Source organism: Chrysochloris asiatica, unplaced genomic scaffold (genome assembly GCF_000296735.1).
Source record: "Chrysochloris asiatica unplaced genomic scaffold, ChrAsi1.0 scaffold00407, whole genome shotgun sequence".
Lineage (NCBI taxonomy): Eukaryota > Metazoa > Chordata > Mammalia > Afrosoricida > Chrysochloridae > Chrysochloris > Chrysochloris asiatica.
In genome coordinates, this window is record NW_006408925.1 from 283,753 (window position 1) to 309,307 (window position 25,555).

Below are 25,555 nucleotides of genomic sequence, written 5' to 3' on the forward strand. Positions count from 1 at the left end.
TGGCAGAGTAGTCCAACATGTCCATATAAAGAGTACTAGCTACCTGTCTAATGAGTCCAATATGTCCATATACTGAGAGCTATCTACATGTCAGTCAAGTCCAATATGTTCATATACAGAGAGCTACCTACTTGGGAGTTAAGGACAACATATCCATGTACAGAGAGATAGCTACATGGAAGAGGAGTCCAAAATGTCCATATGCAGAGAAATAATTAAATGGTAGGAAAGAGCAACATTTTCAAACACAGAGTTATAGCTGCAAGGCAGATGAGTCCAACTTGTCTATATAAAGAAAACTAGCTACATGGCAGAGTAGAGCATTTCCATAAACAAAATTCTAGCTACATGGGAGGTGTGTCCAACATGTCCATATACTGAGAGCTAGCTACATAGCAGACGAGTCAAAAATGTCCATATACAGAGAGCTGGCTACATGGCAGGGTAGTGCAAGGTTTCCATATACAGAGTTCTAGCTACAAGGAAGATGAGTACCAAATGTTCATATAAAGAGAGCTAGCTACATGACAGGGTAGTGCAACATTTCCATATACAGAGTTCTAGCTACAAGGCAGATAAGTCCAACATGTCCATATACTGAGAGCTAGCTTCATGGCAGATGAGTCCAAAATGACCATATACAGAGAGATAGCTACATGGCAGTGTAGTGCAAGATTTCCATATACACAGTTGTAGACACAAGGCACATAAGTCCAACTCGTCTAGAAACAGAGAGCTAGCTACATGGCAGAGTAGTCCAATATGTCCATATACAGCTAGCTATATGGCAGATGAGTCCAATTTGTCCATTTACTGAGAGCTAGTTACATGGAAGACAAGTCCAATATGTTCATATACAGAAAGCTACCTACTTGGCAGATCAGTCCAACATATTCATGCACAGAGAGCTAATTACATAGCAGACTAGTCCAAAATGTCCATAGACAGAGAGCTAGCTACATGGCAGGGTAGTGCAACATTTCCATATACAGAGTTCTAGCTACAAAGAAGATGAGTCCAACTTGTCTATATACAAAGTGCTAGCTACATGGCAGGGTAGTGAAACATTTCCATATAAAGCGTTCTAGCTACAAGGCAGATGAGTCCAAAGTGTCCATACACTGAGAGCTAGCTTCATGGCAGAGTAGTCCAACATGTCCATATACAGAGTACTAGCTCCATGGCAGATGAGCCCAACATGTCCATATACTGACAGCTAGCTACATGGCAGACAAGTCCAATATGTTCATATAGAGAGAGCTAGCTACATGGCAGGGTAGTGCAACATTTCCATTTACGGAGTTCTACCTATAAGGAAGATGAGTCCAACTTGTCTATATAAAGAGTGCTAACTATATGTCAGGGTAGTGCAACGTTTCCATATACAGAGTTCTTGCTACAAGACAGATGATTTACAAATGTCCACATAAAGAGAGCTAGCTACATGGCAGGGTAGTGCAACATTTCCATATACACAGTTCTAGCTACAAGGCAGATGAGTCCAAAATGTCCATTTACTGAGTGCTAGCTTCATGGCAGATGAGTCCAAAATGTCCGTTTAATGAGAGCTAGCTACCTGGCAGAGTAGTGCTACATTTCCATATACAGAGTTCTACTTACAAGGCAGATGAGTCCAACTTGTCTATATACTGAGACGTAGCTACATGGCAGAAAAGTCCAATATGTTCATATTCAGAGAGCTACCTACTTAGCAGATCAGTCCAACATATCCATGTTCAGAGAACTAGCTACATGGCAGACGAGTCCAAAGTGTCCGTATACAGAGAGCTGGCTACATGGCAGGGTTGTGCAACATTTCCATATACAGAGTTCTAGCTACAAGGCAGATGAGTCCAACATGTCCATAAACTGAGAGCTAGCTACATGGCAGAGTAATCCAACATGCCCATATACAGGGTACTAGCTACTTCGTAGATGAGCTCAACGTGTCCATATACTGAGAGCTAGTTACATGGAAGACAAGTCCAATATGTCCATATACTGATAGAAATCAACATGGCAGACGTGTAGATCTATAGTACAACATGCCCATATATATTGTAATAGCTCCATTGCAGATGAGTACAAAGTGTTCATATACAGAGAGATAGCTACATGGCCTTGTAGTCCAACATGTCCATAAACAGGGTACTAGCTACATGGCAGATAGGTTGAACATGTCCATATACTGAGAACTAGCTACATGGCAGAAAAGATCAAAATGTTCATATACAGTGAGGTACCTACGTGGCAGAACACTCCAATATATCCATGTACACAGAGCTAGCTACATGGCAGACGAGTCCAAAATGTCCATAATCAGAGTTTTAGCTACAAGGCCGATGAGTCTAAATTGTCTATATAGAGAGAGCTAGCTACATGTCACAGTAGAGCAACATTTCCATATACAGAGTTCTATCTACAAAGCAGATGTGTCCAACGTGTCCATATATTGAGAGATACCTACATGGCAGATCAGTCCAATAGGTCTATATGCAGGGTACTAGGTACATGGCAGATGAGTCCAACATGTCTATATACTGAGAGCTAGCTACATTGCAGATGTGTCCAACATGTCAATATACAGAGAGCTAGGTACAAAGCAGACAAGTCCAGTATGTTCATTTTCAGAGAGGTACTTGGTAGATCAATCCAAAATATCCATGTACACATAGCTAGCTACATGGCAGACATGTCCAAAATGACCATATACAGAGTGCTAGCTACATAGCAGTGTAGTGCCACATTTCCATATACAGAGTTCTAGCTACAAGGCAGGTAAGTCCAACCTGTCCTTATTCTGAGCGCTAGCTTCATGGAAGCCGAGACAAAAATGTCCATATACAGAGAGCTAGCTACATGGCAGAGTAGTGCAACCTTTCCATATACATAGTGATAGATACAAGGCAGAGGAGTCCAACTTGTCTATATACTGAGATCTAGCTACATGGCAGACAAGTCCAATATGTTCATATACAGAGAGCTAACTACTTGGCAGATCAGTCCCACATATCCATCTACAGAGAGCTCTGTATGTGGCAGAAGAGTCCAAAATTTCCATATACAGAGAGCTAGCTACATGGCAGAGAAGTGCAACATGTCCATATACAGGGGACTAGCTCCATGGCAGATGTGTCCAACATGTTCATATACTGGGATAAAATACATGGTAGATCAGTCCAAAATATTCATGCACAGAGAGCTAGTTACATGGCAGACGAGTCCAAAATGTCCATATACAGATAGCTAGGTACATGGCAGAGTAGTCCAACATGTCCATATACAGAGTTCAAACTACATGGCAGATGACTCCAAAGTGTTCATATACTGCGAGCTAGCTAAATTGCAGTGTAGTCCAGCATGTCCATTTAAAGAGTACTAGCTATCTGGCTAATGAATCTAAAATGTCCATATACTGAGAGCTAGCTACATGGCAGAGCTGTGCATCATTTCCATATAGCAAGTTCAAGTTACATGATAGATGAATCCAAAGTGTTCATATACTGAGAACTCCTACATGGCAGAGTAGTCCAACATGTCCATATAAAGGGTACAAGCTACTTGGCTAATGAGTCCAACATGTGCATACACTGAGAGCTATCTACTTGTTAGACAAGTCCAGTATGTTCATATACAGAGAGCTAACTACTTGGCAGATCAGTCCAACTTATCCATGTACAGAGAGCTTGCTGCATGTCAGAAGAGTCGAAAATGTCCATATAAAGAGAGATAGTTAAATGGCAGGGTAGTGCAACATTTTCATATACAGAGTTCTAGCTACAAGGCAGATGAGTCCTACTAGTCTATATACAGAGAACTAGCTACATGGCAGAGTAGAGCAACATTTCCATATTAAAAATTCTAGCTACATGGGAGATGTGACCAACGTGTCCATAAACTGAGAGATACCTACATGGAAGATCAGTTCAACAGGTCCATATACAGGTATTAGCCACATGGCAGAAGAGTACAATATGTCCACATACTGAGAGCTAGCTACATTGCAGACAATTCCAATATGTTCATATACAGAGAGCTACTACTAGGCAGATCAGTCCAACTTATCCATGTACAGATAGCTAGCTTCATGGCAGACAAGTACAAAATGTCCATATACAGAGAACTAACTACATGGCAGGGTAGTGCAACATTTCCTTACACAGAGTTCTATTTACAAGGCCGATGAGTCCAACTTGTCTGTAGACTGAGAGCTAGCTACATGGCGGACAAGTCCATATACAGAGAGCTGGCTAAATAGCAGTGCAGTGCAACGTTTCAATATACAGAGTTCTAGCTACAAGGGAGATGAGTACAAAATGTCTATATAAAGAGAGCTAGCTACATGGCAGTGTAGTGCAACATTTCATATACAGAGTTCTAGCTACAAGGCAGATGAGTCCAAGATGTCCATATGCTGAGAGCTAACTTCATGTCAGATGAGTCCAAAATGTCCTATACAGAGAGCTAGCTACATGGCAGGGTAGTGAAACATTTCCATATTCACAGTTCAAGATACAAGGCTCATGAATCCAACTTGTCTATAAACAGAAAGCTAGATACATGGCAGAGTAGTCCAACATGTCCGTATACATAGAGTTAGCTACATGGCAGAGTAGTGCAACATTTCCATATACAGAGTTCTACTTACAAGGCACGTAAGTCCAACTTGTCTATGTACTGAGAGCTAGCTACATGGCAGAAAAGTCCAATTTGTTCATATTCAGAGAACTACCTACTTAGCAGATCAGTCCAACATATGCATGTACAGAGAACTAGCTACATGGCAGACAAGACCAAATTGTCCATATGAAGAGAGCTGGCTACATAGCAGGGTAGTGCAACGTTTCCACATATAGAGGTCTAACTACAAGGCAGATGAATCCAACATGTGCATATACTGAGAGCTAGCTACATGGCAGAGTAGTCCATCATGACCATATACAGGGTAATAGCTACATGGAAGATGAATCCAATGTGTCCATATACTGAGAGTTCTAGCAACATGGAAGATGAGTCCAACGTGTCCATATACAGAGAGCTAGCTACACCACAGATTATTGCAACATGTCCATATACAGGGTACTAGCTACTTGGCAGATGAGTTTAACTTGCTCATATACTGAGAGCTAGTTACATGACAGACAAGTCCAATATGTTCGTATACACATACCTACCTCCTTGGCAGATCAATCCAACATATCCATTTACAGAGAGCTAATTACAAAACAGATGAGTCCAAATGTTTATATACAGACAGCTAGCTACATGGCAAAGTAGTGCACCATTTTCATATACAGAGTTCAAGCTACATGGCAGATGAGTCCAAAGTGTTCTTATACTGACAGCTAACTACATGACAGAGTAGTCTAACCTGTCCATATAAAGAGTACTAGCTACCTGGCTAATGAGTCCAAGAAGTCCATATACTTAGAGCCAGCTACATGGCACACAAGTCCAATATGTTCATATACAGATAGCTACCTACTTGGCAGATTATTCCAACATATCCATGTACTGAGAGGTAGCTTCATGGCAGACGAGTCCATATAATGTCCATAGACAGAGAGCTAGGTACATGGCAGGGTAGTGCAAAATTTCCATATATAGAGTTCTAGTTACAAGGAAGATGAGTACAACTTGTCTATAAACAGAGTGCTAGCTACATCACAGGGTGGTGCAATATTACCATATGCAGATTTCTAGCTACAAGGCAGATGAGTCCATCTTGAATATATACAGATCTAGCTACATGGCCGGTAAATCAACATGTCCATATACAGGGTACTAGCTACATGTACAGAGAGCTAGATACATAGCAGGTTAGTGCGACATTTCCAAATACAGAGTTCTAGCTACAAGGCATATGAGATCAACTTGTTTATATACAGAGAGATAGCTACATGGCAGATTAGTGCAACATGTCCATATACATGGTACTAGCTACTTGGCAGATGACTTCAACTTGTCCATACACTGAGAGGTAGTTTCATGGCAGACAACTCCAAAATGTCCATATACAGAGAGCTAGCTACATGGCAGGGTAGTGAAATCTTTCCATATACAAAGTTCTAGCTACATAGCAGATGTGTCCAACATGTTCATATGCTGAGAGCTAGACACATGGCAGATGAGTCCAACATGTCCATATACAGGTTACTAGCTATATGGCAGATGAGTCCAACATTTCCATATACTGAGAGCTAGCTACATGACAGACAAGTCCAATATGTTTATATACAGATAGCTTCCTAGTTGACAGATCAGTCCAACATATCCTTGTACAGAAATCTAATTACATAGTAGACAAATCCAGAATGTCCATAGACACAGAGCTACCTACATGGCAGGGTAGTGCAACATTTCCTTATACAGATTTCTAGCTACAAGGAAGATGAGTCCAATTTGACTATATACAAAATGCGAACTACACGGCAGGGTAGTGCTACATTTCCGTATACAGCGTTCTAGCTACAAGGCAGATGAGTCCAACTTGTCTATATACAGAGCTAGGTACATGGACTGGTAGTCCAACATATCCATATACAGGGTACTAGCTACATGGCAGATGAGTACATCATGGCCATATACTGAGAGCTAGCTACATGGCAGACAATTCCAATATCTTCATATCCAAAGAGCTAGCTAAATGGCAGAGTAGTGCAACATTTCCATATACAGATTTCTACTTACAAGACAGATGAGTCCAACTTGTTTATATACTGAGAGCTTGTTACATGGTAGAAAAGTCCAATATGTTCATATACAGAGAGCTACCTGCTTAGTAGATCAGTCAAAAATGTCCATGTACAGAGAGCTAGCTACATGGCAGCTGAGTCCAAAATGTCCATATATAGAGAGCTGGGTACATGGCAGGGTAGTGAAATGTTTCCATATACAGAGTTCTAGCTACAAAGCATATGAGTCCAAAATGTCAATATAATGTGATCTAGCTACTTGGCAGGGAAGTGCATCATATCCATATACACAGTTCTAGCTACAAGGCAGATGAGTCCAACATGGCTATATACTGAGAGCTAGCTCCATGGTAGACAAGTCCAATATGTTCATATACAGAGAGCTACCTACATGGCAGATCCGTCCAACATATCCAGGCACAGAGAGCTAGTTACGCTGCAGACGAGTCCAAAATGTCCATATCCAGAGAGCTAGCTACAAGGCAGGGTAGTGCAACATTTCCATATACAGAGTTCTAGCTACAAGTAAGATAAGTCCAACATGTCCATATTCTGAGTGCTAGCTTCATGGCAGAACAGTCCAAAATGTCTGCATACAGAGAGCTAGCTACTGGCAGAGTTGTGCAACATTTCCATATACAGAGTGATAGATACTAGGCAGATGAGTCTAATTTGTCTATATACTGAGAGCTAGCTACATGGCAGACAAGTCCAATATGTTCATATACAGAGAGCTACATACTTGGCAGATAAGTCCAACATATCCACGTACAGAGAACTCTCTACATGGCATACAAGTCCAAAATGTCCCTATACAGAGAGCTAGTTAATTTGCATGGTAGTGAAACATTTCCATATACAGAATTCTAGCTACAAGACAGATGGGTCCATTTGTCTATATACAGAAAGCTAGGTACATGGCAGAGTAGTGCTACATTTCCATATACAGAGTTCTAGCTACAAGGCAGAAGAGTCCAACTTGTGCATATACAGAGTTAGCTACATGGCCTGGCAGTCCAACATGTCCATATACAGGTTACTAGCTACATGGCAGATGAGTCCAATATGTTCATGTACAGAGAGCTACCTACTTGGAAGATCAGTCCAACATATCCATGTACAGAGAGCTAGCTACATGGCAGACAAGTCCAAAATGTCCATATACAGAGAGCTAGTTAAATGACAGGATGCTGCATCATTTTCATATACAGAGTTCTAGCTACAAGGCAGAGGAGTCCAACTTGTCTATATACAAAGAACTAGCGACATGGCAGAGCAGAGCAACATTTCCATATACAAAATTTTAGCTACATGGGAGATGTGTCCAACGTGTCCATATACTTAGAGCTACCTACATGGCAGATCAGTCCAACAGGTCCAGATACAGGTACTAGCCACATGGCTGAAGAGTCCAACATGTCCATATACTGAGAGCTAGGTACATGGCAGAACATTCCAATATGTTCATATACAGAGATCTACTACTTGACAGATCAGTCCAACATATCCATATACAGCTAGCTAGCTTCATGGCAGACAAGTCCAAAATGTCCATTTACAGAGAATTCCCTACATGGCAGGGTAGTGCAACATTTCCATATACAAAGTTCTATTTACAAGGCCAATGAGTCCAACGTGTCTATATACTGAGAGCTAGCTACATGGCAGACAAGTCCAATATGTTTATATACAGAGAGCTACCTACTTAGAAGATCAGTCCAACATATCCATGTACTGAGAGCTAGCTACATGGCAGACAAGTCTAAAATGTCCGTATACAGACAGATGGCTACATGGCAGTGTAGTGCAACGTTTCCATATACAGAGTTCTAGCTACAAGTGAGATGAGTAAAAACTGTCCATATAAAGAGAGCTAGCTAAATGGCAGGGTAGTGAAACATTTCCACATACACAGTTCTAGCTACAAGGCACATGAGTCCAACTTGTCTATAAACAGAGAGCTAGCTACATGGCAGAGTAGACCAGCATGTCCATATAAAGAGTACTAGCTACCTGATTAATGAGTCCAACATGTCAATATACTGAGATCTAACTACATGTCAGATATGTCCAATATGTTCATATACAGATAGCTGCCTACTTTACAGATCAGTCCAATATATCCATGTACAGAGAGCTAATTACATAGTAGAAAAGTCCAGAATGTCCATAGACAGAGAGCTAGCTACATGGCAGGGTAGTGCAACATTTCCTTATACAAAGTTCTAGCTGCAAGGCAGATGAATCCAACTTGTCTATATACAGAGCGAGCTACATGGACAGGTAGTCCAACATGTCCATATACAGGTTACTAGCTACATGGCAGATGAGTATATCATGTTCATATACTGAGAGCTAGCTACATAGCAGAGTAGTCCAGTATGTTCATATACAGAGAACTAGCAACATACCAGAGTAGTGCAACATTTCCATATACAGAGTTCTACTTACAAGGCAGATGACTTAAACTTGTTTATATACTGAGAGCTTTCTACATAGAAGAAAAGTCCAATATGTTCATATACAGAGAGTTACCTACTTGGCAGATCAGTCCAACATATCCATGTACAGAGAGCTAGTTATGTGGTAGACGAGTCCAAAATGTCCATCAACAGAGAGCTAGTTAAATGGCAGGGTAGTGCAACATTTTCATATACAGAGTTCTAGCTACAAGGCAGATGAGTCCAATTTATCCATATAAAGAGAGCTAGCTACATGACAGAGTAGTGCTACATTTTTATATACAGAGTTCTAACTACAGGGCTGATATGCTCAACATGTCCATATACTGAGAGAAAACTACATGGCAGATCAGTCCAAAATATCCATATACAGAGATCAAGTTACATGGCAGACGAGTCCAAAATGTCCATGTACATGTACATGGCAGAGTAGTCCAACATGTCTATATACAGAGTTCAAGCTTCATGGTTGATGACTCCAAAGTGTTCATATACTGAGAGCTAGCTACATGGCAGAGTAGTCCAGCATGTCCATTTAAAGACTACTAGCTACTTGGCTAATGAGTCAAACATGTCCATATACTGAGAGCTAGCTACATGGCAGAGCTGTGCATAATCTCCATATACAGAGTTCAAGCTACATGGCAGAAGAATCCAAGGTGTTCATATACTGAGAACTAGCTATATAGCAGAGTAGTCCAACATGTCCATATAAAGAGTACTAGCTACCTGGCTAATAAGTACAACATGTCCATATTCTGAGAGCTATCTACATGTCAGAAAAGTCCAATATGTTCATATACAAAGAGCTACCTACTTGGCAGATCAGTCCAACATATCCATGTACTGAGAGCTAGCTACATGGCAGATGAGTCCAAAATGTTCATATACAGAGAAATAGGTAAATGGTAGGGTAGTGCTACATTTTCATACACAGAGTTCTAGCTACAAGGCAGATGAGTCCAAATAGTCCATATAAAGAAAACTAGCTACATGGCAGAGTGGAGCAACATTTCCATATACAAAATTCTAGCTACATGGGAGATGTGTACAACATGTCCATAAACTGAGAGCTACCTACATAGCAGATCAGTCCAACAGGTCCAGATACAAGTACTTGCCACATGGCAGAAGAGTTCAACATGTCCAAATACTGAGAGCTAGCTACAAGGCAGACAATTCCAATATGTTCATATACAGAGAGCTACTACTTGGCAGATCAGTCCAACATATCCATGTACAGATAGCTAGCTTCATGGCAGACGAGTCCAAAATGTCCATATACAGAGAACTAGCTACATTGCAGAGTAGTGCAACATTTCCATATACAGAGTTCTAGCTACAAGGGAGATGAGTACAAAATGTCTCTGTAAAGAGAGCTTGCTACATGGCAGGGTAGTGCAACATTTCCATATACAGATTTCTAGCTACAAGGCAGATGAGCCCAACATGTCGATATGCTGAGAGCTAGCTTCATGGCAGATGAGTCCAAAATGTCATTATACAGAGAGCTACGTTCATGGCAAGGTAGTGCACCATAGCCATATACACAGTTCTAGATACAAGCACATGAGTCCAACTTGTCTGTAAACAGAGAGCTAGCTACATGGCAGAGTAGTCCAACATGTCCATATACAGGGTACTAGCTACATGGCAGATAAGTCCAATTTGTCCATATACTGGGAGCTAGTTACATGGCAGACAAGCCCAATATGTTCATATACAGATAGCTACCTATTTGACAGATAAGTCTAAAATATCCATGTACAGAGAACACACTATGTGGCAGACGAGTCCAAAATGTCCCTATACAGAGGGCTAGTTAAATTGCAGGGTAGTGCATCATTTCCATATATAGAGTTCTAGCTACAAGACAGATGAGTCCAACTTGTCTATATACAGAGAGCTAGCTACATTGCAGAGTAGTGCTACATTTCCATATACAAAGTTCTAGCTACAAGGCAGATGAGTCCAACTTGTCCATATACAGAGTTAGCTACATGGCCGGGCAGTCCAACATGTCCCTATACAGGGTACTAGCTACATGGCAGATGAGTCCAATATGTTCATGTACAGAGAGCTACCTACTTGGAAGATCAATCCAACATATCCATATACAGAAAGCTAGATACATGGCAGACAAGTCCAAAATGTCCATATACAGAGAGCTAGTTAAATGACAGGGTAGTGCAACATTTTCATATACATATTTCTTGCTACAAGGCAGAGGAGTCCAACTGGTCTATATAGAGAATTAGCTAAATGCAGAGCAGTGTAACATTTCTATATACAGAGTTCTAGCTACATGGCTGATATGTCCATTGTGTCCATATATTAGGAGCAACCTACATGGCAGATCAGTCCAAAATATCCATGCTCAGAGAGGTAGCTACATGGCATACAAGTCCAAAATGTCCATATCCAGAGAGGTAACATCATGGCAGAGTAATGCAGCATTTCCATATACAGAGTTGTAGCTAAAAGACAAATGAGTCCAAATAGTCTATATACAGAGCTTGTTACATGGCCGGGTAGTCCAACATGTCCATATACAGGGTACTAACTACAATGCAGATGATTGCAGCATGTCCATATACTGAGAGCCAGCTACATGCCTGACAAGTCCAATATGTTCATATACAGAGAGCTAGCTACATGGTATGGTAGTGCACCATTTCCATATACAGAGTTCTAGCTACATGACAGATGTGTCCAAAATGTCCATATACAGACAGCTAGCTACATGGAGGGTAGTACATCATTTCCATATACAGAGTTCAAACATCATGAAAGATGAGTCCAAAGTGTTTATATATTGAGTGCTAGCTACATGGCAGAGTAGTCCAGCATGTCTATATACAGGGTACGAGCTACATGGCAGATGAGTCCAACATATCCATATACTGAGAGCTTGCTACATGGCAGACGATTCAAATATGTTCATATAGAGAGAGCTAGCTACATGGCAGTTTAGTGCAACATTTTCATATACCGAGTTATAGCTACATGGCAGATGTATAAAATGTGTCCATATACTGAGGGCTAGCTACATGGCAGAGTAGTCCTACTTGTCCATATACAGGGTACTAGCTACATGGTAGATTAGTCCAACATGTCTTTGTAGTGAGAGCTAGTTACATCGCAGAATGTCCAATATTTTCATATAGAGAGAGCTACCTACTTGGCAGATCAGTCCAACATATCCACCATGCAAATAGAGCTAGCTAAATATCACATGAATCCAAAATGTCCATATACAGACAGCTAGCTACATGTCAGGGTAGTGCAACATTTACATATACAGAGTTCTAGCTACAAGGCAGATAAGTCCAACTTGTCTATATACATAGGGCTAGCTACATGGCAGAGTAGTTCAACATGTCCATATACAGTGCACTAGCTACATGGCAGATGACTCCAACATGTACTTATACTGTGACCTAGCTACATGGCAGTCAAGTCCAATATGTTCATATACAAAGTGCTACATACGTAGCAGATCTGTCCAACACATCCATGTACATAGAGCTAGTTACATGGCAGGGTAGTGCAACATTTCCATATACAGATATCTAGCTACATGGCTGATGTATCCAACGTGTCCATATATTAATAGCTAACTTCATGGCAGATCAGTCCAAAATATCCATGCACAGAGAGCAAACTACATGTCAGATGAGTCCATAATATCCATGTACAGAGTTCTATCTACAAGGCATATGATTCCAACATGTCTATGTACAGAGAGCTTGCTACATGGCAGAGAAGTGCAACATTTCCATATACAGAGTTCTATCTACATGACAGATGTGTCCAACGTGTCCATATACTGAGAGCAACCTACATGGCAGATCAGTCCAACATGTCCATTTACACCGTAATAGCTACATGGCAGATGAGTACAGAATGTTCATATACAGAGAGCTAGCTACATGGCAGAGTAGTTCATGATTTCCATATAAAGAGTTCAAGCTACATGGCAGTTAAGTCCAAAGTGTTCATATACTGAGAGCTAGCTACATGGAAGTGTAGTCCAACATGACCATATACAGGGTATTAGCTACATGGCAGATGAGTCCAACATGTCCATATACTGAGAGGTTACTACATGGCAGACGAACCAAATATGTTCATATAGAGAGAGCTAGCTACATGGCAGTTTAATGCAACATTTCCATATACAGAGTTCTAGCTACATGGCAGATGTGTCCAACGTGTCCATATACTGAAAGCTAGCTACATGTCAGACAAGTCCAATATGTTCATATACAGAGAGCTAACTTCTTGGCAGATCAGTCTAACATATCCATATACTGAGAGCTAACTACATGGCAGATGAGTCCCATATGTTCATATACAGAGAGCTAACTTCTTGGCAGATCAGTCTAACATATCCATATACTGAGAGCTAACTACATGGCAGATGAGTCCCATATGTTCATATACAGAGAGCTAACTTCTTGGCAGATCAGTCTAACATATCCATATACTGAGAGCTAACTACATGGCAGATGAGTCCCATATGTTCATATACAGAGAGCTACCTACTTGGAAGATCAGTCCAACATATACATGTACTGAGAGCTACCTACATGGCAGAATAATCAGACATGTCCATATACAGAGTTATAGCTACATTGCAGATGTATAAAACATGTCCATATACTGAGAGCTAGCTACAACGCAGAGTAGTCCTACATGTCCATATACAGGGTAATAGCTTCATGGTAGATGACTCCAACATGTCGATGTAGTGAGAGCTAGATATATGGCAGAAAGTCAAATATATTCATATAGAGAGAGGTATCTACTTGGCAGATCGGTCCAACATATCCATGCACAGAAAGCTAACTTAATGTCAGATGAGTCCAAAATGTATATATACAGAGAGCTAGCTAAATTGCAGAGTAGTGCAACATGTCCATATACAGTGTACTAGCTACATGGCAGATGAGTCCAACATGTCCATATACTGTTACCTAGCTACATGACAGACAAGTCCAAAATGTTCATATACAACGAGCTACATACGTGGCAGATCTGTCTAACATATCCATGTACAGAGAGCTAGTTACATGGCAGGGTAGTGCAACATTTCCATATACAGAGATCTAGCTACATGGCTGATGTATCCAACGTGTCCATATATTGAGAGCTACCTTCATGGCAGATCAGTCCAAAATATCCATGCACAGAGAGCAAACTGCATAATTCTGTATATGGAAATCATGCACTACTCTGATATGTAGCTAGCTCTCTGTATATGGACGTTTTGGATTCATCTGCCATGTAGCTAGAACCCTGTATATGGACATGTTGGACTGATATGCCATGTAGATAGTTGTCAGTATTCAGACGAGTCCATAATATCCATGTACAGAGTTCTATCTACAAGGCATATGAGTCCAACATGTCTATGTACAGAGAGATTGCTACATGGCAGAGGAGTGCAATATTTCCATATACAGTTTTCTAGCTACATGACAGATTTGTCCAACGTGTCTGTATACTGAGAGCAAACTACATGGCAGATCAGTCCAACATGTCCACATATACGGTAATAGCTACATGGCAGAGGAGTTCAAAATGTTCATATACAGAGAGCTAGCTACATGGCAGAGTAGTGCATGATTTCCATATACACAGTTCAAGCTACATGGCAGATAAGTCCAAAGTGTTCATATACTGAGAGCTAGCTAAATGGAAGACTAGTCCAACATTTCCAGATATAGGGTACTAGCTACATGGCAGATGCGTACAACATGTACATATACTGAGAGTTAATTCATGGTAGACAAGTCCCATATGTTCATATACAGAGAGCTATCTACTTGGGTGATCAGTTCAACGTATCCATGTACAGAGAGCTAGCTACATGGCAGACGAGTTCAAAATGTTCATATACAGGGTAGTAGCTACATGGCAGATGAGTCCAATATGTTCATATACAGAGAGCTATCTACTTGGCAGATCAGTCCAACATATCCATATTCAGAGAATTAGCTACATGGCAGACGAGTCCAATATGTTCATATACAGAGAGCTACCTACAAGCCAGATATGTCCAAAGTATCCATGCACAGAGAGCTAACTACATGTCAGACGAGTTCAAAATGTCCATGTGTAGCATTCTAGATACATGGCAGATGTGTTCAACCTGTCCATATACTGAGAGATAACTACAAGGCAGAGTAAGATGTCCATAGACATGGTACTAGTTACATGACAGATGAGTCCGACTTGTCTATATACAGAGAGCTAGCTACATGGCAGAATAGTGCAACATTTCCAAATAAAGAATTCTAGCTACTTGACAGATGTATCCAATGTGTCCAGATACTGAGAGCTAGATACATGGTGGAGTAGTCCAACATGTCCATATACAGGGTACTAGCTACGTGGCAGATGAGTCCAAAACGTCCATATACAGAGAGCTAGCTACATATCGGAGTAGTGCATGATTTCCATATACAGAATTCAAGCTACATGGCAATTGAGTCCAAAGTGTTTATAAACTGAGAGCTAGCTACATGGCAGATGAGTCCAATATATTCCTATACAGATAGCTAACTACTTGTCAGATCAGTCCAACATATCCATGTACAGAGAGCTAATTACAAAGCAGACACGTCCAAAATGTCCATAGAAAGAGAGCTAGCTACATTGCAGAGTACTGCACCATTTCCATATACGGAGTTCAAGCTACATGGCAGATGAGTCCAAAGTGTTCATGTACTGAGAGCTAGCTACATGGCAGAGTAGTCCAACACGTCCATATAAAAAGTACTAGCTACCTGGCTAATGTGTCCAACAAGTCCATATACTGAGAGCTAGCCACATGGCAGACAAGTCCAATATATTCATATACAGATAGCTACCTACTTGGCAGATCAGTCTAACATATCCATGCACAGAGAACTAACTACATGGCAGATGAGTCCAAAATGTCCATATACAGAGAGCGAGCTACATGGCAGGGTAGTGCAATATTTCCATATACAGAGTTTTAGCTAAAAGGAAGATGAGTCCAACTGGTCTATATACAGAATGCAAGCTAAATGGCAGGGTAGTGCAACATTTCCATATACAGAGTTCTAGCTACAAGGCAGATGAGTCCAACTTGTCTAAATACAGAGCTAGCTACATGGCCATGTAGTCCAACATGTCCATATACAAGGTACTAGCTACATGGCACATGAGTCCAACATGTCCATATACTGAGAGCTAGCTAAATGGCGGACAAGTCCAATATGTTCATATACAGAGAGCTAGATACATGACAGCGTAGTGCAAGATTTCCGTATACAAAGTTCTAGCTACAAGGAAGATGAGTCCAACTTGTCTATATCCTGAGAGCTACCTACATGTCAGAGTAATATATCATTTTCATATACAGAGTTCTAGTTACATGGCACAGGAATACAACTTGTCTATATATAGAGAGAGCTAGGTACATGGCTGATTAGTGCAACATGTCCATATACAAGGTATTAGCTACATGGCAGAACAGTCCAAGTTGTCCATATACTGAGAGCTTGTTACATGGCAGACAAGTCCAAAATGGTCATATACAGAGAGCTAGATACATGGCAGGGTAGCTTGAACTTTCCATATACAAAGTTTTAGCTACATGGCAGATGTGTCCAACGAGTCCAGATACTGAGAGCTAGCTACATGGAAGAGTAGTCAAACATGTCTGTATACAGGGTACTAGCTACATGGCAGATGAGTCCAACATGTCCATATACTGAGAGCTTGCTACATGGCAGACAAATCAAATATGTTCATATACAGAAAGCTAGCTAAATGGCAGTTTAGTGCAACATTTCCATATACAGAGTTCTAGCTATATGGCAGATGTGTCCAACATGTACATATACTGAGAGCTAGCTACATGGCAGAGTATTGAAACATGTCCTTATACAGGGTGCTTGCTACAATGCAGATGAGTCCAACATTTCCATATGCTGAGAGGTAGCTACATAGCAGACAAGTCCAATATGATCATATACAGAGAGCTACCTAATTGGCAGATCAGTCCAACATATCCATGCACAGAGAACTAGCTCCATGTCAACCGAGTCCAAAATGTGCATATTCAGAGAGCTAGATACATGGCAAGGTAATGCAACATTTCCATATAAAATGTTCTAGCTACATGGCAGATGTGCCCAACGTTTCCATAAACTGAAAGCTAGCTACATGGCAGACAAGTCCAATATGTTCATATACAGAAAGCTACCTACTTGGGAGATCAGTCTAACATATCCATGTACTGAGAGCTACCTACATGGCAGATGAGTCCAACGTGTCCATATACTGAGAACTAACTACATGGCAGATGAGTCCCATATGTTCATATACAGATAGCTACCTACTTGTCATATCAGTATAACACATTCATGTATACACAGCTAGCTACATGGCAGAGAAGTCCAATATGTTCATATACAGAGAGCTACCTACTTGTCAGATCAATCCAATATATCCATGTACAGAGAGCTAGCTACATGGCACACGAGTTCAAAATGTCACAACACAGAGAGCTAGCTACATGGCAGGGTAGTGCAACATTTCCATATACAGAGTTCTAGCTACATGACAGATGTGTCCAAAATGTCCATATGCAGAGAGCTAGCTAAATGTCAGAGTAGTGCATCATTTCCATATACAGAGTTCAACCTACATGGCAGATTATCCAAAGTGTTCATATACTGATAGCTAGCTACAAGGCAAAGTAGTCCAACATGTCCATATACAGAGATCTAGATTCATGGCAGATGTGTCCAACGTGTACATATACTGTGAGCCAACTACATGGTATAGTAGTCCAACATGTCCATATGCAGGTTACTAGCTACAGGGCAGATGAGTCTAACATGTCCATATACTGAGAGGTAACTACATGTCAGACAACTCCAATATGCTCATATACAGAGTTCTAGCTACATGGCAGATGTCTCCAACGTGTCCATATACTGAGAGCTACCTACATGGCAGATAAGTCCAAAATATCCATGCATAGAGAACTAACTACATGTCAGACGAGTCTAAAACGTCCATATACAGAGTTCTAGCTACATGTCAGATGTGTCCATATACTGTGAGATAGCTTCATGAAGAGTAGTCCAACATGTCCATATGCAGGGTATTAGCTACATGGCAGATTAGTGCAACATGTCCGTGTACAGAGTATTAGCTACATGACAGATGTGTCCATCGTGTCCATATACTGAGAACGACCTACATGTCAGATCAATTCAATATGTCCATATACAGGGTACTAGCTACATGGCAAATGTTTCCAACATGTCTATATTCAGAGAGCTAGCTACATGTCAGACAAGTCCAATATGTTCATGTACTGAGAGCTAACTACTCCGTGGATCAGTCCAACTTATTCATGGACAGAGAGCTTGCTACACGTCAGACGAGTCCAAAATGTCCATATACAGAGAGCTAGCTACATGGCAGGGTAGTCCAACATTTCCATTTTCAGGGTTCTAGCTACCTGCCAGATGTGTCCAACGTGTCCATGTAATTAGAGCTAAATACATGGCATCTCAGTCCAACATGTCCATGTACAGTGGCCTGGCTATTTGGCAGACAGGACCAATATGCTCATATACAGAGAACTACCTACATGACAGATCAGCCCAACATATCCAAGTACTGAGACCTACCTACATGAGAGATGACTCCAAAATGGCCATATACTGATAGTTAGCTACATGGCAGAGTAGTCCAACATGTCTAAATACAGTGTACTATCTACACGGCAGATGAGTCCAACATATCCATGTACAGAAAGTGAGCCAAATGACAGATAATTCCAAAATGTTCATATGCAGAGAGATTGATAAATGGCAGGGTAGTACAACTTTTCCATATATAGAGTTCTATCTACATGGTAGATGTGTCCAACATGGCCACATACAGAGAGCTAGCTACATGTCAGGGTTGTGCATCATTTAAATATACAGAATTCTAGCTACAAGGCAGATGAGTCCAATATGTCTATATAATGAGATCTAGCCACATGTCAGAGTAGTGCAACATTTCCATATACAGAGTTCTAGCTACAAGGCAAATGAATCCAACGTGTCTATATATATAGAACTAGCTACATGGCAGGGTAGTGCAACATTTCAATATACAGATTTCTAGCTACAAGGCAGATGAGTCCAACTTGTATATATACATAGAGCTAACTACATGGCAGGGTAGTGCAACATTTCCATATATAGAGTTCTAACTACAAGGCAGATGAGTCCAACTTGTCTATATACAGAGAGCTAGCTATGTGGCAGACAAGTCCAATATGTTTATATTCAGAGAGATACCTACTTGTCAGATCAGTCCAACATATTCATGCACAAAGACCTAACCACATGTCAGATGAGTACAAAATGTCCATATACAGAGAGCTAGCAACATGGAGGAGTAGTGCAGCATTTCCATATACAGAGTGCTCACTGTATGACATATGTGTTCAATGTGTCCATATACTGAGAGCTAAATACAGGGCAGATCAGTACAAAATATCCATGCACAGAGAGCTAGCTACGTGTCAGATGCGTCCAAAATGTCCATATACAGAGAGCTAGCTTTATGGCAGGGTAGTGCAACATTTCCATATACAGGGTACTAGCTACATGAAAGATGAGTCCAACATGCCCATATACTGAGAGTTAGCTACATGGCAGACAAGTCTAATATGTTCATGTACAGAGAGCTAACTATTTGGCAGATCTGTCTAACATATCCATGTACAGAGAGCTAGCTACATGGCAGACAAGTCCAAAAGGTCCCTATACAGAGAGCTAGCTACATGGCAGGGTGGTACAACATTTCCATATACAGAGTTCTAGGTACAAGGCAGATGAGTTCACCTTGTCTATATGCAGAGAGTTATCTACATGGCAGAGAAGTGCAACACTTCCATGTAGAAAGTTCTAGCTACATGGCAGATGTGTCAAACGTGTCAATATACTGAAAGCTAGTTACATGGCAGAAAAGTCCAATATGTTCATACACAAAGCGCTACGTACTTGGCAGGTCCGTCCAAAATATCCATGTGCAGAGAGCAAGCTTTATGGCAGACACGTCCAAAATGTTCATATACAGAGAGCTAGATACATGGCATAGTAGTGCAACATTTCCATATACAGAGTTCTAGCTACAAGGAAGATGAGTCCAACTACTCTATATATAAAGAGCTACCTACATGGCAGTGTAGTGAAACATTTCCTTATACAGAGATCTAGATACATGGTAGATATGTCCAACATGTCCATCTACGGAGATCTAGCTACATGGAAGACAAGTACAATATGTTAATATACAGAGAGCTACTACGTTGCAGATCAGTCCACCAAATCCATGTACAGAGAACTAGCTACATGGCAAATGGTCCAAAATGTCCATATACAGAGAACTACCTACATGGCAGGGCAATATTTCCATATATAGAGTTCTAGCTATAAAGCAGATGAGTCCAACTTGTCTATATAAAGAGAGCTACCTACATGTCATGGTAGATCAACATTTCCATATACAGAGTTCTAGCTACAAGGCATATATGTCCAACTTGTCCATATAGTGAGAGATGGCTACATGGCAGATGAGTCCAAAAGATCCATGCACAGAGAGCTAGCTACATGTCAGACGAGTCAATAATGTCCATATGCAGATAGCTAGCTACATAGCAGGGTAGTATAACATTTCCATACACAGATTTCTTGCTATAAGGCAGATGAGTCCACCTTGTCTATTTATAGAGAGCTATCTACATCGCAGAGTAGTGCAACATTTCCATATAGAGAGTTCTAGCTACATGGCAGATGTGTCAAACGTGTCAATATACTGAGAGCTAGCTTAATGCAGAAAAGTCCAATATGTTCATATACAGAGAGCTACCTACTTGGCAGATCAGTCCAACATTTTAATATACAGAGATCTAGCTACATGGCAGGGTTGTGCAACATTTCCATATACAGAGTTCTCGCTACAAGGCAGATGAGTCCAACTTGTCTATATACAGAGAGCTAGCTACATGGCAGAGCATTGCAACATTTCCACATAGAGAGAGATCTACCTACAAGGCAGATGTGTCCAACATGTCCATATAATGAAAGCTAGCTACATGGCAAACATGTCCAGTATGTTCATATACAGAGAAATACCTACTTGGCAGATCAGTCCAACATATCATTTTACAGAGTTCTAGCTACGTGGCAGATGTGTCCAACTTGTCCTTATACTGACAGCTAGCTACATGGTAGATACGTCCTATATGTAAATATACAGAGAGCTACCTACTTGGCAGATTAGTGTTACATATCCATATCCAGAGAGGTAGATACAAGGCACATGAGTTCAAAATGTCCATATAGAGAGAGCTAGCTACATGGCAGGGTAGTGCAACATTTCCATATACAGAATTCTAGCTACAAGCAGATGAGTCCAACTTGTCTATATACAGAGAGCTAGCGACATGGCAGAGTAGTGCAACATGTCCATATACAGGTTACTAGCTACATGACACATGAGTCCAACATGCCCTTATACTTAGAGATAACTACATGGAAAATGAGTCCAATATGTTCATGTGCAGAGCGCTACCTCCTTGATATATCAGTCCAGCATACCCATGTACTGAGAGCTACCAACAAGGCAGATGAGTCCAAAATGTCCACATACTGATAGCTACCTACATGGCAGAGTAGTCCAACATGTCCAACAGTTTACTAGCTACATGGCAGATAAGCCAACATGTCCATATCCTGAGAGTTAGCTACATGGCAGACAAAGTCCTATATGTTCATATACAGAGAATTAGCTGCATGGCAGGATAGTGCAATATTTCCTTATACAGAGTTCTAGCTACAAGGCAGATGTGTCCAACTTGTCCATATACAGAGAGCTAGCTACATGGCAGGGTAGTGCAACATTTCCATATATAGAGTTCTAGCTACAAGTTAGATGAGTCCAACTTGTCTATATACAAAGAGCTGCCTACATGGCATAGTTGTGAAACATTTCCGTATGCAGAGATCTCGCTACATGGCAGATATGTCCAATGTGTCAATATACTGAGAGCTAGCTACATTGAAGACAAGTCCAATATGTTAATATACAGAGAGCTACCTACTTGGCTGGTTAGTCCAACATATCCAAATACAGGGAGCTAGCTACATGGCAGATGAGTCCAAAATGTCCATATACAGAGAGTTACCTACATGGCAGGGTAGGGCAACATTTCCATATACAGAGTTCTAGCTACAAGGCAGATGAGTCCAACTTGTCTATATAAAGAAAGCTAGCTACATAGCAGAGTAGTGAAACATTTCCATATAGAGAGTTCTAGCTACATGGCAGATATTTCCAATGTGTCCATATACTGAGAGCGATCTACATGGCAGACAAGTCCAATATGTTCATATTCAGACAGCTACCTATTTGGAAGATCAATCCAACATATCCATGTACAGAGAGCTGCTACATGTCAGATGATTCCAAAATGTCCTTATACAGAGAGTTAGCTACATATCAGTGTAGAGCAGCATTTACATACACAGAGTTGTAGCTACAAGGCAGATAAGTCCAACTTATCTATATACAGAGTGCTTACTACATGTCAGGTTAGAGAATCATTTCCATATACAGAGTTCTAGCTTCATGGCATATGTGTCCAACATGTCCATATAGTGAGAGCTTGCTGCATGGCAGGTCAGTCCAAAGTATCCATGCACAGAGAGCTAGTTACATGTCAGACTAGTCCAACTTGTCCAAATACAGAAAGCTAGCTACATGGCAGAGTACTGCATTTTTTGCATATATAGAATTCTAGCTACAAGGCAGATGAGTCCAACTTGTCTATATACAGATAGTTAGATAGCTTCATGGCAGAATAATGCAATATTTCCACATACAGAGATCTAGCTACATGGCAGATTTGTCTAACATGTCCATATACTGACAGCTAGCTACATGGCAGACATGTCCAATATGCTCATAAACAGAGTACTACCTATTTGGTAGATCAGTCCAACATATCCATGTACAGAGTTCTTGCTACATGGCAGATGTGTTCAACCTGTCCATATACTGAGAGCTAGCTACATGGCAGAGTAGTGCAACATTTCCATATAGAGAATTCTAGCTACAAGGTAGATGAGTCCAACATGTCTATATACAGGTAGCTAAAAACATGGAAGGGTAGTGCAACATTTCCATATACATAATTCTAGCTACATGGCAGATGTGTTCAATGTGTCCATATACTGAGAGCAAAATACATGGCAGATAATTCCAATATGTTCATATACAAAGTTATATCTACTACACAGATCAGTCCAACATATCCATGTATAGAAAGCAAGCAACATGGCAAACGGGTCCAAAATGTCCATATACAGAGAGCTAGCTACATGGCAGGGTTGTGCATCATTTCCATTTACTGAATTCAAGCTACAAGGTAGATAAGTCCAACGTGTCTATATACAGAGAGCTAGGTACATGGCATTGTAGTGGAACATTTCCATATACATAGCTCCAGCTACAAGGCAAATGAGTCTAATGTGTCTATATACAGAGAGATGGCTACATGGTAGGGTAGTGCAACATTTCCATATACAGAGTTCTAACTATAAGCAGATGAGTCCAACTTGTCTATATACAGAGAGCTAGCGACATGGCATAGTAGTGCAACATGACAATACACAGGGTACTAGCTACATGACTGATGAGTACAACATGACCTTATACTGAGAGATAGCTACATGGCACAGGACTCCAATATGTTCATATACAGAGAGCTACCTACATGACAGATCAGTCCAACATATCTATGTACTGAGAGATACCTACATGTCAGATGAGTCCAAAATGTTCATATACTGATAGCTAGCTATATGGCAGAGTAGTCCAACATGTCTAAATACAATGTACTAGCTACATGGCAGAGGAGTCCCACATGTCCATATACTGAGACCTAGCTACATGGCAGATGTGTCCAACGTGTCCTTATACTGAAAGCTAGCTATATGGCAGACAAGTCCAATATGTTCATATACAGAGAGCTAACTATTTGTCAGATAAGTCCAACATATAAATGAACAGAGAGCTTGGTACATGGCAGACAACTCCAAAATGTCCATTTCAAGAGAGCTAGCTACATTTCAGGGTAGTGTAATATTTACATGTACAGAGTTCTAGCTACAAGGTAGATGAGTCCAACTTGTCTATGTACAAAGAGCTAGCTACGTGGCAGAGTAGTGAAACATTTCCGTATACAGAGATCAAGCTACATGGCAGATGTGTCCAACGTGCCCATATACTGAGAGCTAGCTACATGGAAGACAAGTCCAATATGTTAATATACAGAGAGCTACCCACTTGGCTGATTAGTCCAACTTATCCATGTACAGAGAGCTAGCTTCATGGCAGATGAGTCTAAAATGTCCATATACAGAGAGCTACCTAGATGGCAGGGTAGGACAACATTTCCATATACAGAGTTCTAGGTACACGGCAGATGAGTCCAACTTGACTATATACAGAGAACAAGCTACATGGCAGAGTAATGAAACATTTCCATATACAGAGTTCTTGCTACATGGCAGATGTTTCCAATGTGTCCATATACTGAGAGCTAGCTACATGGAAGACAAGTCCAATATGTTCATATTCAGAGAGCTACCTAGGCGACAGATCAGTCCTACATATCAATGTACAGAGAGCTAGCTACATGTCATATGAGCCAAAATGTCCATATACAGAGAGCTAGCTACATGGCAGGGAAGGGCAACATTTACATATGCAGAGATCTAGCTCCATGACAGATGGGTCCGATGTATCCATATACTGAGAGCTACCTAAACAGCAGATCAGTGCAACATATCCATGTACAGAGAGCTAGGAACAAAATGCAGACGAGGACAAAAGGTCCATATACAGAGAGCTAGCTACATGGCAGGGTAGTGCAACATTTCCATATACAGAGTTCTAGCTATAATGCAGATGAGACAAACGTGTATATACAGAGAGCTAGCTATACGGCAGGGTAGTGCAACATTTCCATATACAGAGTTCTACCTGCATGCAGATGTGTCCAATGTGTCCATATACTGAGAGCTAGATACAGGGCAGACAAGTCCAATATGTTCATATACAGTGAGCTAGCTACTTGGGAAAGGTGTGAGACAATTAACTACCTAATTGGGAAAAGTGTGAGACAGGGTTGCATTCTTTCACCATACTTATTCAACCTGTATGCTGAGGAAATAATACGAGAAGCTGGGTTCTACGAAGAAAAACGTGGCATCAGGATTGGAGGAAGGCTCATTAACAACCTGTGATATGCAGATGATACAACCTTGCTTGCTGAAAGTGAAG